We start from the raw sequence: 15190 nt of genomic DNA on the forward strand, positions 1-15190 counted from the left end.
GCTTGCCAGTGGGATATCCAACCCATAGCCCCATGATAAAGGACCCCACTTGGCACCTGTGCCCACCGATCTCACTGCAGCCAAGCGTGGAAGTAAGTGACAGCAGGTTCCTCAGATCCCAAGTTGGGTTTCCCAAGTTCTCTGAACTAACTCTACAGGTATAGAATCATGCCAACTGTGTCCTCCATCTGGATCCCTGGGAGCTGGTAGTACGGAGCTGCCCACCTGCTTCCAGGCATCAGCTCCTCCAGATCCCTCTCCCAGGACCCCCAGAAGTCTGCTGCTCCCACCAAACACCTGGCCGGGTTGTGCTTGGCTTGCTGGGAAGGTGGCCAGGCCTGTGTTCTAAAAAGTTAGGATGGAGGTGCCAGCAAACACCTGGAATGGAGTAGAAAGTCTTCAGAGCCCACTTATATCCCCAGACCTAACGTGGGCCCATGGGTCGCTCCCTGAGCCTCTTTTTAAAAAAAATATTTATTTATTATGTATACAATATTCTGTCGTAGTATGCCTACAGGCCAGAAGAGGACACCAGACCTCATTACAGATGGTTGTGAGACACTATGTGGTTGCTGGGAATTGAACTCAGGACCTTTGGAAGAGCAGGCAATGCTCTTAACCACTGAGCCATCTCTCTAGCCCTCCCTGAGCCTCTTAATTCTCCTATCTTTAAACTTCTTCTTCTTCTTCGTCTTCTTCTTCTTCGTCTTCTTCTTCTTCATCTCCTCCTCCTCCTCCTCTTCCTCCTCCTTCTTCTTCTTCATCATCTTTTGCTTTTTGAGATAGGGTTTCTCTGTGTAGTACTGGCTGTCCTGGAACTCTCTCTGTAGACCAGGCTTGCCTCAAACTCACAGGAATCACCTGCCTCTGTCTCCCAAGTGCTGGGCCTAAGGCATGCGCTATCACCACCTGGCTCTTTGCTTCTTTCTTTCTTTTTTTCAAATTTTTTTAAGCATTTATTTATTTATGTATGTATGTATTTATTTATTTATTATGTATACAATATTCTGTCTGTGTGTATGCCTGCAGGCCAGAAGAGGGCACCAGACCCCATTACAGATGGTTGTGAGCCACCATGTGGTTGCTGGGAATTGAACTCAGGACCTTTGGAAGAGCAGGCAATGCTCTTAACCACTGAACCATCTCTCCAGCCCCTCTTTGCTTCTTTCTTATCACTATTGTGTGCACACATGCTGTGGCACTTGTGTGGAGGTTAGGGGACAGCAACCATGGAATAATGGCTCTCTGTTAACCTTATATGGGTTGCCAAGCTTGCTTGGCAAGAGACTTTACACACTGAGACATTTTGCCAGTTCAGCTTGCGCCGTTCACTGCTGGATTCTGCCTTTTCGTATGCGTTGTTATGTCAGTGAGATACGATGGGCAGTGGGGTGCGGGGCAGCTCTAGAACTTTCCCAAGATGGGTGCCAAGGAGGGAAGAGTGTTGGGTTGGGTTGGGGGCAGAGGTGGCTGTGGTTATAACTCCAGATAACACAACTACCCAGAAGTGTCAAATTTGGTTTTTGTTTTCTTTTTCTTTTTTTCTGCCTTTAGTCCCTTGGTTTGGTCTCTGCTATTTCCCACCACAAAGCACCTTGGTGGTTTTAGGGGACCAAGCTCTAGGGGAGAAAACTGAGGGCTAGGGGAAGGGGGTTAGAAAGATCAGAGACTGCCTGATATCTGGATGGACTGGAAGTAGAGGCTGCCCTCTTGCCTCTGACTGTGTTTCATCCCCAATTCTGGCTTGCAGTATTCAGTGGAGTAAGGGGGATTAACAGATTAACACACACACACACACACATACGCACACACACACGCTCAGTGATGTGGTGACAGGTGAGTCCCTGGAGCTCACTGTCTAGCCATCATGGTCAACTATCCCAAGTGCCAGTGAGAGATCCTGTCTCAACAAGCAAGGTGGACAGCTCCTGAGGATGACACTTGAGGATGACCTCTGGCCTTCATGTATGTGTGTGCATGCATGCATGTGCACACAAACACACATATGTACCCGTACACACATATGTAGCCACACGCATGTGTATACTCATACGCACGTGTGTCCATGCACATGTGCACATCGTACATGCATGTGCACCTGTGCACACATGTGTAACCAACCATATACATATGTGTACCCATACACATGCACACACACACACACACACACACACACACATCCAAATCCGGCAGAAACAAATCCCCCTCCATGCCATCTTGACCTGAATCATGGTACATTTGTGCTAACATGTTAGGCAGCTCCACCGATCCTGCCAACAACCTTGGAAGGAAGGCAGGGCTGGACTCACTCCAGTGATTCACCCACGAAAGAGACCTATCTGAAGTCCTATGTCTGGTATTGTGTGTAGTTGCCATCACCAACAGCCTGTGGGTAGGGTCTCAGTGACCATTCGTAGGTGTGCCACCTCCAAGCCACTCTACACATGTAGAGTGAAGAGGTCTCCTCTGGCTGGCCTGGCGCTGATGGTTCTATGATATTAACTATAGCCCCTGCATTGCCCTAAGCAGAGACCTGCTGTGCAGAATGACCCGGTGTGACCATGTGTTGTAAGAAGGTGAGTTTGGTTTAACAGAGAAGGGAAAAATAATACCAAGTGCTTATTTTTGTCCTCAGAGCCCAGGGGTAGTCTTCCAGACTTTCAGGCCTGCAATGTGCCTGTTACGGAGACTAGACGGAGGTAGCGGTCTCCCTTGGCCTCACTGTGCCCAGGGTAATCAGGTAGAACAGAATCATCATTGTTTTTCTGTTCAGTCTCCTCTTCAAGGAGAGTTTCTGTTACTTGGGAGCCAGAGGGGTGTTCCCAAGAAAATTAGGGTGTCCCAGGAAGTCCTTGTGTCCTATAGCTGGAAGGGGTGACCAGACACCCCTGAGGCTCTTAAACATCCTCCTTCGCACCATCTGAGCTCTGCTTGGACTGTCTACAACCATTTCAGCCCCCAGCCTTGGCCACAGACCAGAGCTCAGCACCTACCCATCCCTGTAGAAATGCTGTTCTGTTAATGGCCATGAAGTCAGAGCGGGAGTTGGGGAGTGTGTGTGTGTGTGTGTGTATGTGTGTGTGTGTGTTTTCTCTGTGAATGCTGAAAGGGAGAAATGGCCTTAGTATTGGGGTGAAGCCCCTTTCTACCCCTCTTTCCCCTGGTCTCTAACACTCTTCAGAGAAGTCAGTTTACAGAGAACTCACCAAGAGAACACAGGGCTGCCCTGCCTGAGGCATGGTGACTGTCCTTTGTTTCTGGGAACAGAGGGAAGGAGGGAGGGTGTGGGACTAGTCCGGGTGCTGCGGTGGAGGGTAGGAATCTTGCTCCCTTTGCCCAGCTGCCATGCCCCCTACTCAGAGGAGATGGTGACAGGTCTGGTACTCCAGATACAGAGAAGAGGGTATAGATACCGTACTGGGTGCCCATCTCCTCTCTGGTCAGGTGGGCAGGAAGAAACCTGTGCTTTTCATAGCCTGCTCACAGCAGACATAGGCCAGGGACGTGGTGGGAGAGACTGGGATGGGCAGGAGTGGGCTTGGCCACGGTTCTGAGCAGCCCAGACCGGCCTGGCTTTGCTGTCCTCTGTCTGATGACTATCGGCCCCTCTTCCCGCTGAGCTAGTTTGCCCTCCTTCCAGCCCAACAAGAACTCTTTTGTGCCTTGACCAGCCTGTAGCCAACCTCAAGTCTTCTGGGGGTATGCAGGGGAGGGCTGCTTCCCTGCCACCCCCAATGCTCTGTTACTTTCCTTTGTTATGACTGGTGGAGGGATTCTTTCTGACTGTTTCTCATTGTTCCCTGGTGTCTTAAGTCTCCAACCCACCCACATCGTCCTTGCCTGCTCCCTGTGCTCCAAGCTCCAAACTGTGGCTCCACCGTCCTAGAAGCAAATGGAGACCATAGCATCAAAAGAAGGTTGAGCCCAAAGCCAAAGCCTCCTTGTACCGGTGAGCTCAGTCCCAAGCATGGGTTTCCTCTTCACCTTGGACTTCAGCCACCCTAGTCCCCTTGCGTCCCCTTTGGCCCTTAGCTGAAACCCTATTTGTGCACAGTCTTGGTGATCTAGAAGAAAACACAAAGTCTTCAGATTCACGCGGGCCTAATACGAACCTTGACTCTGCCATGTGATCTTGTGCAACCACGTCTACCTCTGAGCTGAACAGCCTCTTTCGCAAAAGGAGGACGGCAAGACCCATCCGTCAGGATTTCTGTTAAGACTCAGCCACAGGGCCGGGAATGGTAGCATCGGGGAGACTGAGACAGAATTGCTTGGGCTGCACGGTGAATTCCAGGACCACCTGGGTTGACCCTGTCTCAACAAACCAGCAAATCAACCAGTCCAAGTTTGGTCATAGCACCCGGCGCTACGCGTATCATGTGTCCCTTCTTCCAGCTCCAATCTGTTTTTTCGAGGACTGTGTCCTACTGCTTATTTAGCATAAGGGCTTTATACATTCTTACTGGATAAGAAGGTTCCTAAAACAGCTCAGGGCTTTCTGAAGTTCCAAGTTCAGGGCATTTCCCAGGTCACTCTTTCTAAGCCAGAGGTCCCCAAGGGCTCTGCTTTCACAGTCCTGGCCTATGCCTGCTCACATCTTACTGATCTGCTTTCCAGCCCGCGGCAATAGCAGCAGTAGCAGCAGCAGCAACAGGAGCAGCAGTAGCAGCATCTTTGCCTGCTGCTGGCCTGACTTTGGAGTTTCCAACCTGCCCTGCAAGCCAGCAAGAGACTGGCTGTGCTGGCACTGTTCTTTCCTCTGCATCAGCCACACCCTCCCTTGGTTAATGCACCATTGCCCCAGGACTCTGGGTGTAGAGGGCATGGTGACCCTGTCCCAGGAGACACGGGGGCCCCTGAGCTTTCCAGAGAGCCAGCCCTTAACTATTCCTGGAAGGGTGCCCAGATAGGTGAGGTACACAGGTGCCAGATAGGAGTGCGTGAGAATCTCCAGGTGGTGAGTCCTGCCTGGATCTGCACCTCCATCACTCCACCCCCTCCCTACTCCTCCCCTCCCCTCAGCAAAAATATGCTCCCTCCTGACCCAGCAAGCTGGCTGGGACTAAGTTGAGAGAATGAAAGAAAGCATGCTTTTTATTGCATGCCGTCCTTAAAGCAGGCAGCATGCTTAGTTGATTTTGTATGCATGTTCATCTCCTTCCTTCCTTCCTTCCTTCCTTCCTTCCTTTCTTTCTTCCTTCCTTCCGTCTGTTTTTTTTTTTTTTTTGCTGGGCTCCTCCAGGCCCGGCTTCTCAAGTTCTGGGATCTCAGCACACCCTTGCACATTCCCTACCTTCCCCTTTAAAAACAAACACATCCGTTTAACTAACGTTTCTCATGGAATAAGAGGCACAAGGATAGACAGAGAAGAACTAGTTCTCTTTCCCTGCTCTTTGTGTCCTTTCTGGAGGGACGCCCACTGCTTTAGGGTCTTGCATGTACCCTGAAAGACTGTATCCACCTCACCCCTCCCCACTATGACTTAACACATGAGAGGATACTGAGGCTCTCAGAGATGTTAGGCAGTTTGAGCAAGGACACATACATGGTCGATGAGTTGACAAAGCTGCATGAAGATCTAACTGTTAATTTTGAACAGAAGCAATCTGAATCCCAGCAGAGCCCCCTCCCAAAGCAATGACTGTGACAGCTTCTACAAACCCAAGAACACTGGGGTCTCTGGTGTCCTGTCCTGTTAAGTGTCTGGCCTCCTCTCTGGCTCTACAGGCCTATTCTGACTTCTTCCCATACCAAAGAAGGGAAATTCCCATGAGTGCCCTTCACTAATGGGTGGCAGGTGGTTCCCCGGGGCCAGACTGATTCCTGGGATCCAGAGAAGTCTTTAGAGGGAAGCCACATAAACATGGGCCACTGACTAAAGGGGAGCATGGTTGTGGTTTCAATTACGTTTCAAGAAAACGGTCTCATGATCTCCCTGTGGCTATGAAGGAAGGATGTGAAATGAAGGCAGCCACATGGTCATCCATGAGCATGAAGGAAGGTGGCTCCAGTTAGTCCTGGCAGAGAATCTCAAGCCACAGGCCTTGATGCTCTTCCATGGGGTCTCTTGGTCAGACTGGAGTGGACTGAGAGCTTCCCCAAGTGGGCATCTCTGCACCTCCAGGTGTCTTTCTGGAATCTTCCAGGGTCCTACTGTTCTATTCTATTTCCTCCCAGCACTTCTGTGCTCTAAGACTGATGCCCTCACAATTTAGAGAAGCATGGTCCAATGACCCAATGAAGAGGTACCCTGGCTCATCTGAATTGCCCAGCGGGGAGGGAGTTGTTGGACATCGCTTGCTGTCCCAGAATGACAGTCTACTATTTTGCTGAGGCAGCCACCACAGAAGATCCCATCCTAAGTGGCTACCTAGCGAGTGGTCAGAGATGCGTCGTGATTTCCACGAACAGCGCGGTAGCTGAGTTGGTTCCTAGACCTTGTTCAGTCTTAGGAAAAGGACTTTCAATCTTAGCCCTTATTAATAACAATAATAGTTAACAGAAATATCGTGCTTGGCAGTGTTTGAAGTATCTCACGTCTCGTTGCTCACTTGATTCTCAGGATGCCACGAAATAGGCAGTATTGATATTACTGTGTAGTGAAAACAGACACCAAGGCAGAAAAATGTTCACAATGGTTTCTGGACCTTGTGCTCCTGGTATGTGCTTAGTCCTTGTAGCTTCCTTTCCCAAGGTACAGCGTATTTACTGGGTGTCTACACAGGGCTGGGTGTGGGTGGGGGGATTTAAAGGTGAACAGGATATTGTGTCTGCCCTTGGAGGAGACACATGCTAACAAGCAATCATTCTTCAACACAAGAAGTATAGCGATAAGGCACGGCATGAAGTGTGTGGTGAGAAACCGGAGAATAATAGTCATACTGCCTAGACTCTAGGCCCTAGAGCAGCAACCTGTGTGGGTCATGACCCTTTCACAGGGGTCGTCTAAGACCATCAGAAAATACAGATATTTACATTACGATTCGTAACAGTAGCAAAATTGCACTTACGAAGTAGCAACAAAAATAATCTTATGGTTGGGGCTCCTGAGGAACTAACTGTATTAAAGCGTCCGAGCAAGCATCACACAGAAGGGTAGGCACCGAGAGGCCAGAAGTGTGTTCCTGGAAGAGGGGCAGCAGGCATGCAGGTATGGTAACTTGAAAGGAGAAATGTACCCTGAAGTTTTAACATCTCATAAGCAGGCTGCGGTGGTGGGTGGGGGCCATTACACGGGACCCACGGACGCAGCTTCCATCCAGTTTCCTGCTCCAGTTCTGAGCTCCCTGCCTCTATTTTGTGCTGAGCACTGCGTCAAGTGTTGCTCAGCCTGTGGGGCAGGAGCAGAAGGGTTTTGTGATCAGTTTCAGACCCAAAAACCTTTATGGCCGGTGTTATTCTTAAGGTGAAGGAAGGCTGCTGGGAAGAGGAATATGGGAGCGCTTACCTCTTGTTCATGCCTGGCTAGGGAAAATTTCAGTTGAACAAATTGTTGAGAATGGGTGTTCTGTGTGTTTGTGCGGGGCTGGGAAGGGGTCCTCCCTCTTTTGCCCCTGCAACTGGGTTTCTGTACCTCCGATGTGCCTTGCTTCCGGGCTGGCCCGGCTGGCCCTTGGAGGGTTGCCAGGGAAACCACTGGCCAGCTCCGGAGATGGAGCGCTGAAGAGTGGGTGACTCAGGTTGTCTTCTCTCACACACAGCAACGCCTCCCCAACATCGGGGAAAGGATCATGGAGACCCTCTACCCCTGGAGTGAACACAGACCAGACGGTCCTGGATAAACCTGTCACTCCCATAACATTTACTAGTGGTAGCCAGCAAAAATTCCCAGGGAGAAAGGCGTCTCCCCTGTGCCCAATAAATTCACCTAAGGGCAGTCCACCGATCCAGTCAACCCGGTCCTGCCTGTGCCCGTCGGGGTGGTGCGACAGGGGCCCTAGTTTAAGCCGCCCTCCGGGGAACAAGCCCGGGATAATTATTGATCGGGGTTACTATGGACTTCTGCCCTCGGCCTGAGAGGACCGGGAACGCGGGCCTGGTTCCTGACCGGAGGGAGGTGGGCGGGCCGCAGAGGGGGGTCCAATCACCAAGACCACAGCCGCCCGCGCCGTTAAGCGGTGGTCGCCCCCACCCAAACAAAGCAGCATGTGCCGGGCGCCTGGGCACAGGCTCGGCGTGCAGCGGGAGCGCGCGGCGCAGGCCCGGCTGAGCGCGCCCCCGCGCCCCGCTGCGCGCAGATGGTTCCGGGGCCCCGCAGGGCGGCCGCGCAGGGGGGCGCGAAGGGACCTCGGGGCTGGGGAGCGCGCGCTGGGAGGAACCAGGAAGCAAGGCGCGCTCGGGGCGACGGGCGGGCGCGCGTCCCCGGAGCCTGAGCGCGAGAGCGGCGCGCGCGCCCCCGTGGGCCCCGGGCGGGAGAAGAGTCGTCGGCCCAAGCCGTCACCCCGGGCGGGGATCAAGCGCCGGCGACGAAGCGCGGAGGTCCTGCACGGGGAGGGAGCGAGTGGACGCGAGAGAGCGTGCGGGCCGGAGGAACCGCTGGCTCCCGTGGGGGCAGACCGAGGTAGGAGCTGCGCCCAGCGTGCGGCCGGGGGCCGGGGAGCCCGGGTGGGGCCCCCGTGCTTTTACTGCCTTGAAGCTGGGCAGGGCCGAGCCGCCGCCATCGCTCCGGGGCCGTGGGGAGGCCGCGGGGGCCGTGCGCTGGGCGGCCTCGCAGCGGCCCAGGGCGCTGTTGGGGGGGGCGCGAGGGGGGCGCGCGGAGGCCGCGGCGGGGGGCGCCGTAGAAGCCGTGGAAAGTGTTGGCGCGTGTGTGTCATGATGGGTGTGTGAGGGACACCCCCAGAGCCGATCCCCTGGGAGCCAGGGGACTGCTGTCGGCCGCCTCACACCTTCCTGTTGCAATTCTGAAGAGTCTCTGCTCTCTCCCAGTTTTTCCTCTTTTTATTATTACCTCCCCCTGTAAAGTGGGGCGCCGGAGAGTCTGGGGAGATAGATGAGCCGGAGGTGCCCAGTGAGGTGAGGGGGTTATTAGCAAAGCTTTAAGAAAAAGCACCTTATAAGGAGTCAAGACAACAAATAGCAACATTTTGATAAGGCTCTGGGCTACGGGATTCCGCGTCAGGACCTGCCAGGCCTGAGCTTGTACGTGTGGTAGTGGGATGCGGGCTGTCTCTCTCTCTCTCTCTCTCTCTCTCTCTCTCTCTCTCTCTCTCTCTCTCTCTCTCTCTCTCTCTCTCTCTCTCCTCGCTCTCCCCCCCCCCCCCCCAGCCAGGGTTGAAGACTGGAAAAAAAAGTGCTCCCGGTGTCGGGGGTAGATATGGGGAGTCGGAAGGAGAGCTGTCTTATCACCGAAGCTGGTCTGAGGCTAAAGGAATCTGGCAAGATGGTCAGAGCGATCAAAGAAGAAAAAAAACTTGTCCGGAGCAGAAGGCGTTTGCAAACACTTGTAGCCAGCAGTGATGGAAAAGGCAAAGAAGAAAAACAAACGCCAGCGCTTAGCAAGCTGGGATTAATAAAAGCCACAAGGCTTTCAAAGGCAAAAAGAGATACCGATTCTCTTTCTCCAAGGACCTATGCCCACTTTTTGTGCTTGTCTTGCTGTGGGTCATAATTTGCAAGAATAAATAGTGGCAAACTGGGTTATAGAATCTTAGATTTGGGAAGCCTCCACTCCCCCGGGGGGGCATTATACCTCTTTCCTTTATTGTAAAACAAAAACAAAACAAACAAACAAAACTGAGATTCAGATAGGTGGAATTAGTTGCCAGCTCAGGTCACTGTTTATTATTAGTTTTGGGATTCACACTTACCCTTATGGACCCATCCCTTGCATCTTTGCCTTCTGTAGGCTGTCCCCTGGAGTATCCTCAGAGAGTAGCCCTTGAGAGGGCTAGTGTCACTGGGCTGAGGACTTTGTGCAGTCTTGTAGTAGTGGCATTGTATCATCTGCTTGTGTCTTGGGTTTCCAAATCGGTTGGCTGGCTGCCTGGGCCCTAATAAGTTTTCAGCTGTTGAGTCCGCATCATCTCGTACAATTTTGTTACCGTTCAATTAGGATATAGGACTTGGCCTCCTATCTCAGTGTTCTGCTATTGTTCATTTGTTTTTGTTGTCTGATGTTCACTGCCTATAGGATGTATTTCATTTAGGTACCATTTGTTTCCCGTGACCCTGAATTGGTTTCAAATCTTTGCAGTTGGGGAAGCCGCTGCTGGGTGGCCCCGGCTAATGTTTACATGTTTGTTTGGTAGCAGTTTTTCCCCCTTGGGAAAGAATACAGCTGTTCACATTGACAGTGCCAAATGAGAAAGGGGCTGGTGGTTTGAAGAAAAAAAAAATTCGCCATGCAGCCCTTGGTGGTATCTGTCTGTCCAGTTAAAACACCACCTGTCCTCGGGCGGAGCGTCACTGGAGGGTGGCCTGTTTTCTGTAGGTTCAAGCACTAAACTGAAATACAGCAAAGGAATGGGAAGGTCTCCCCATCTCTTCTTCTCCTTGCCCCCCCCATCAGAAACAAAACAAAAACAAGAGTTGATTTCTGTCACCAACAGTTTGGTGATTGCATAACTCAGAGCTAAATTCCTCCAGAAATCTTTGTTGTAGACCCAGTGACCTCACCTTCTCCCTAATCCTCACCTTCCCTGTGTTCTTGTTTCTGCCGAGAAGCTGTTAATATATGCTGTGTTGAGTGTAAGAGGGGTATGTTTCTTAAGTGTGTTCTTCATAATGTATATAGGAGGAGGAGGAGGAAAAGGTGCTATTGATGCCTGAAGTATTACAACATAAATATTTGGCCAACACTTCCTATTGGTTCTGACTTCTCATTTCACCTCCATTTTCTTAGTCTCAACTGATTTCTCCTCTTCCTCCTCCTTACACACAAAGACCACGTCAAGATGAAAAGGATCACTTATTGTGTTTTGGTAGATGTTTAATGATGCTATGGTTAGTCTGTTTTTGTGTCGGGCTTCTACAGACGAATCTGCTTGCTGTAGTTCCTTTGGCTTGTTTATTATGTAGGCAGGTGACACACGTGGCCTCGTAGTGAAAGGAAGGTGATTTAAAAGAGGTAAATAGCAGTTTAAATCTGATGTTAGTTGGAAGTTGCCTCAATGTTCTAGTGCCCTACATACAAGGTGTGTGTGTGTCCGCAAAGTCGTGCTCAGATGTGTGGACTCTGTTGTTGGTGACACCCTCCTGCCTTTCTTTTGGAGTGCAGTTACCATAGAATTCCCATAGGCACCCCCAGTTGTTCTGTTGTTGTTGTTTAAGCATTTGAAATTATTTTTTTAACTACCTGAGGATAATTCCAAGTCATCTCCAGTGACTTCTTCTGAAGAATATTCTTGTACTATGTAATGAAATTTCAACGTCCTCTGACTTGGGAACTTCTGTTTTCATCTCCTCTCCTCCCCCTTTTCCTCCATTCACCTCCTCTGGTTTTTGGTTTTGGTTTTTGCCCTAAAATCTGGCACAGTAGTGCGTGCTTATAATTTTGGCTGCTTGGGAAACTGAGACAGGAGGGTTCAGAATTTGAGGCTAGCCTAGGCTGATAACCAAAACTCTGTCTCAACATAAAAATAAAGAATTTGGGGGAGGGGCGGTGTAGATCAGGGTATGTATGTGGTTCTGTATCCTATCCCCAGCGACAACAGTCTCAAAATACCACTGTTCCCAATTGTCTATTTAAAGGAATAGGTTTTTTTTTGTTTTTTTTTTGTTTTTTTTTTTTTTTTTTGGTTTTTCGAGACAGGGTTTCTCTGTGGCTTTGGAGCCTGTCCTGGAACTAGCTCTGTAGACCAGGCTGGTCTCGAACTCACAGAGATCCGCCTGCCTCTGCCTCCCGAGAAGGAATAGGTTTTTTAATCTTTTTATTTTTTTGAGACAAAATCTTACTCTGTAGTCCAATCTGGCCTTGAATTTGTAACATCCTCCTGCCTCAGCCTCCCAAGTGTTGGGATTAGAGGCCTGAGTCAACAGGTCTACCTCCATCTTTTTTTTTCTTTTTAATTTGAATTTTGTGAATAAAACTGTTCTAAAACCAGAAGAGGCCTTTTCCTCTAGCGTGATGTGAACTCAACAGTTCTGTGCTTTTTTTCTGGGAATAAGAAAGTCAGATTTAACAATCTAGTTTCCATTGATTAGGCAGGGGTTTTTTTTGTACATTTAAATTATAATTCTATTTTTATTTATTTATTTATTTATTTTTGTTTTTCGAGACAGGGTTTCTCTGTGGTTTTGGAGCCTGTCTTGGAACTAGCTCTTGTAGACTAGGCTGGTCTCGAACTCACAGAGATCCGCCTGCCTCTGCCTCCCAAGTGCTGGGATTAAAGGTGTACGCCACCACTGCCAGGCTTACATTTAAATTATAAACACAAGGTGAAATTAAAAAATTTTAGTTTATCCCCAATTATAATGGCTTTATTTGAAGCAAAAAAGTGACAATGGATATTTTATTAAGGATAACCCTTTACTACTTAAAAAAACAAACAACAACAAAAGCCAAGACATGTTGGAAATGACTTGGCGTATCAAGATCGATGCTATTTTTACTCATCCAGAGAAACACTGTAGGTATCAGATCTTAGGTTGACAGCATGAGACCCTCACTCTAGTGGTTGCGGTGTCTTACACGACATGTTATTACTTTTGTTAGTTTGTCACAACCATGACTTCCTTAGAATTTATCTTTGAGGTTTGCTTTTCATTTTTTTCTTTTAAATGGTAATATTGGGGTGGGGGTGCTTTCTGTTTATATTTTCAAAATTAGGTCCACACGTTACCCTTCTCGTCAGGTCATGGTTTTACTTTAAACACACACAGGCAAGCATCAGATGTCATGCACTTTGTCTGACTCGTCCTGCCTCATGGAGCAGCATCCCTGAGCTCAGTCCAAGACCCAGTTGGGAACACAAAGCATTCTTGAATCTTTTCCCATCTCTCTTCAAGGCGGAGCACTTTTGGAAGGAGCCCTAAAGCAGCCACAACAACAGAGGCACAGTTCCTGGAGAAATGAGACTGTTGCCAGCTCTTCCCTCCCAGGTGCCTGGAAGTCAGGGCATGAATTTAGAGTAGACATTGGTGCTCTACTATAGACCACTGGGCAGCCGCTGTACACAGTATCATGGAGGATGAACTCAGAGCCAAGGGAAGTGCAGCTCTAGGAGGCGATCTCTGAGGAGTCACCCTCAACTTAGTTTAGAGCTCTTCATTGTTCCTCTGGGATGGGTGTCGCCCTGCCCCTCCCTCTGGGTCAGTGGTTCTCAACCTGTGTAGGGGTCGCGACCCCTTTGGGGCAAACAATCCTTTCTAAGGGGTTACATATCCGATATTTACACTACAATTTGTAACAGTAGCAAAATTACAGTTATGAAGTATCAATGAAATAATTTTATGATTGGGGGTCACCGCAACATGAAGAACTGTATTAAAGAGTTGAAGCATTAGGAATATTGAGAACCGTTGCTCTAGGGCCTTGTGAAGCCTAGCCTGGCCTTGAACTCTGTAAGTATCACAGGATGGCCTTGAACTTCTGGATCTCCCCCCCACCCCCACCAGCACTAGAATAACAAACTTACACCACCAGACCTGGTTTGACTGTGCTGGAGGCCTTGAGGAATACTAAGTGAACACGCTGCCTATCAGGCTGCATCCCCAGACCCCCTCCGTGGTCACAGTGACTCTAAATGCTGGAGAGTTCTGTGGAGCCGTGGGGAGAAGTGGGGAGAAGGACAACACAGTGTTGTTTCTGTTTCCCCCTCTTCACTAACTTTCTTCTAAATAGCGTAATGACTAAATAGACTCGGAACCAACTCGGCTGCTGCCGTGTTTGCGGTTTCAAGGTAGTTTCTCTCTTCTGTATTTTCTTTTGGATCACAATTCCAAAAGAAATAGCACCCTGGCATGGAGCAGGGCTCTGCAGAGTGAAATTTGCCACGGAGTTAAGCCTCGTACCTTGACCTCCTGTTCCCTCCATAACAGTGTCCAAAGAAGAAGAGGCTTAACTTTGTCTCGCGGGGCATTTTCTTCTTTGGGTTTTAATTACAGTAATTACTCCCATTTCCCCTTGCATTGTACCGTGAAGATGAAAAATCCAGGGCCTGGTTGAGGGGCTGGTTGCTTCTTCCCACGTCCTCTTGCCAACCCTACTAGTGCTTCCCTCTCCATCAATGCTTCCATTGCCTCTGGCGCTCTGAAGAGCCCTTTAAGAATTCTTTGCACATTTCTATTATGAAGAGAAATAGCTGCATATTCTCCGCACTCCTAGTTTTTTTGAAGTACTTGTACTGACTCATTTTAAAAATTATACTAAGATAGAGAGCATGGTTTGAGAGTAGTAATGAGATTCTCAGAAAATATGAAAACTTTCCTTTCTGACTGCTTATAGAAAGGTTGGGGAAGACAAGGGGAAATACATCAATGAGCCAATCAATTATTGTTATTTGTTGGGATCAATTTGGTGACTAATATTTTCAATGCCCATTGGCTAGTCGATATGAATTTGGCTTTACTCTGTAGTGATTATAGGACAGACCTCAGGGTTTCTGACAGTGCTTGTTTTTCCCTGCCAGGGGATTTCTTTGCATATGGGGAACCAGGCCAAGGTTGCCAGTCATAGCCGCTTGTGTGATTTGTATTAAAATAATTGTTTGATCCGGGCAGTGGTGGCGCACGCCTTTAATCCCAACAGAGGTTGGCGGATCTCTGTGAGTTCGCAGCCAGCCTGTTCTACAGAGCTAGTTCCAGGAAAGGCTCCAAAGCTACAGAGAAACCCCGTCTTTAAAAAAAAAAAACTGTTGAAGTCCAGGTGTAATGGCACATCTTTAATCCTAGTGTTAGGGAGACAGAGCAAGGGGAGTCTGTGAGTTTGAATTCAGCCTGGTATACACTGTGAGTTCCAAGCAGCCAGAGCTACATAGTGAGATCCAGTCTCAAATGCTGTTGATAATAATAATAAATATTATTATTATTTAATACTGTAGGTTACAGTACTTTATAACATAGTATAACAAGTAGATACACTAATTATATAGTAATTATTTTGCCATCCTTCAAGAAATAAACAGAAAATTAATTTAAAAGTACTTATGTCTAAACCCAGAGCTGAATTAAATGTTCCAGTGCTGTAAATTCAGAGAAAGATTATGAGAATAATACCTAATGGTTACTGTTCACATTCAGTGTGTCAGACTAA

The 15190-nt window shown here is 49.0% G+C and overlaps 1 protein-coding gene across 2 annotated transcripts in view; it reads left to right on the forward strand.

Moving 5' to 3' along the window:
• The first annotated feature begins 8363 nt into the window (after positions 1-8363).
• Positions 8364-15190, forward strand: part of LOC142860024 (signal transducer and activator of transcription 5B) — a 69376-nt gene continuing 62549 nt past the window's right edge. The window contains exon 1 of one of the 2 annotated variants that reach the window (XM_075990725.1): positions 8364-8560. The gene's annotated coding sequence lies outside the window, so the exon portion shown is untranslated. The remainder of the gene's footprint in view (positions 8561-15190) is intronic. The other variant, XM_075990727.1, reaches the window with a different exon arrangement.

Source organism: Microtus pennsylvanicus, chromosome 11, assembly GCF_037038515.1.
Source record: "Microtus pennsylvanicus isolate mMicPen1 chromosome 11, mMicPen1.hap1, whole genome shotgun sequence".
NCBI classification, from domain to species: Eukaryota; Metazoa; Chordata; class Mammalia; order Rodentia; family Cricetidae; genus Microtus; species Microtus pennsylvanicus.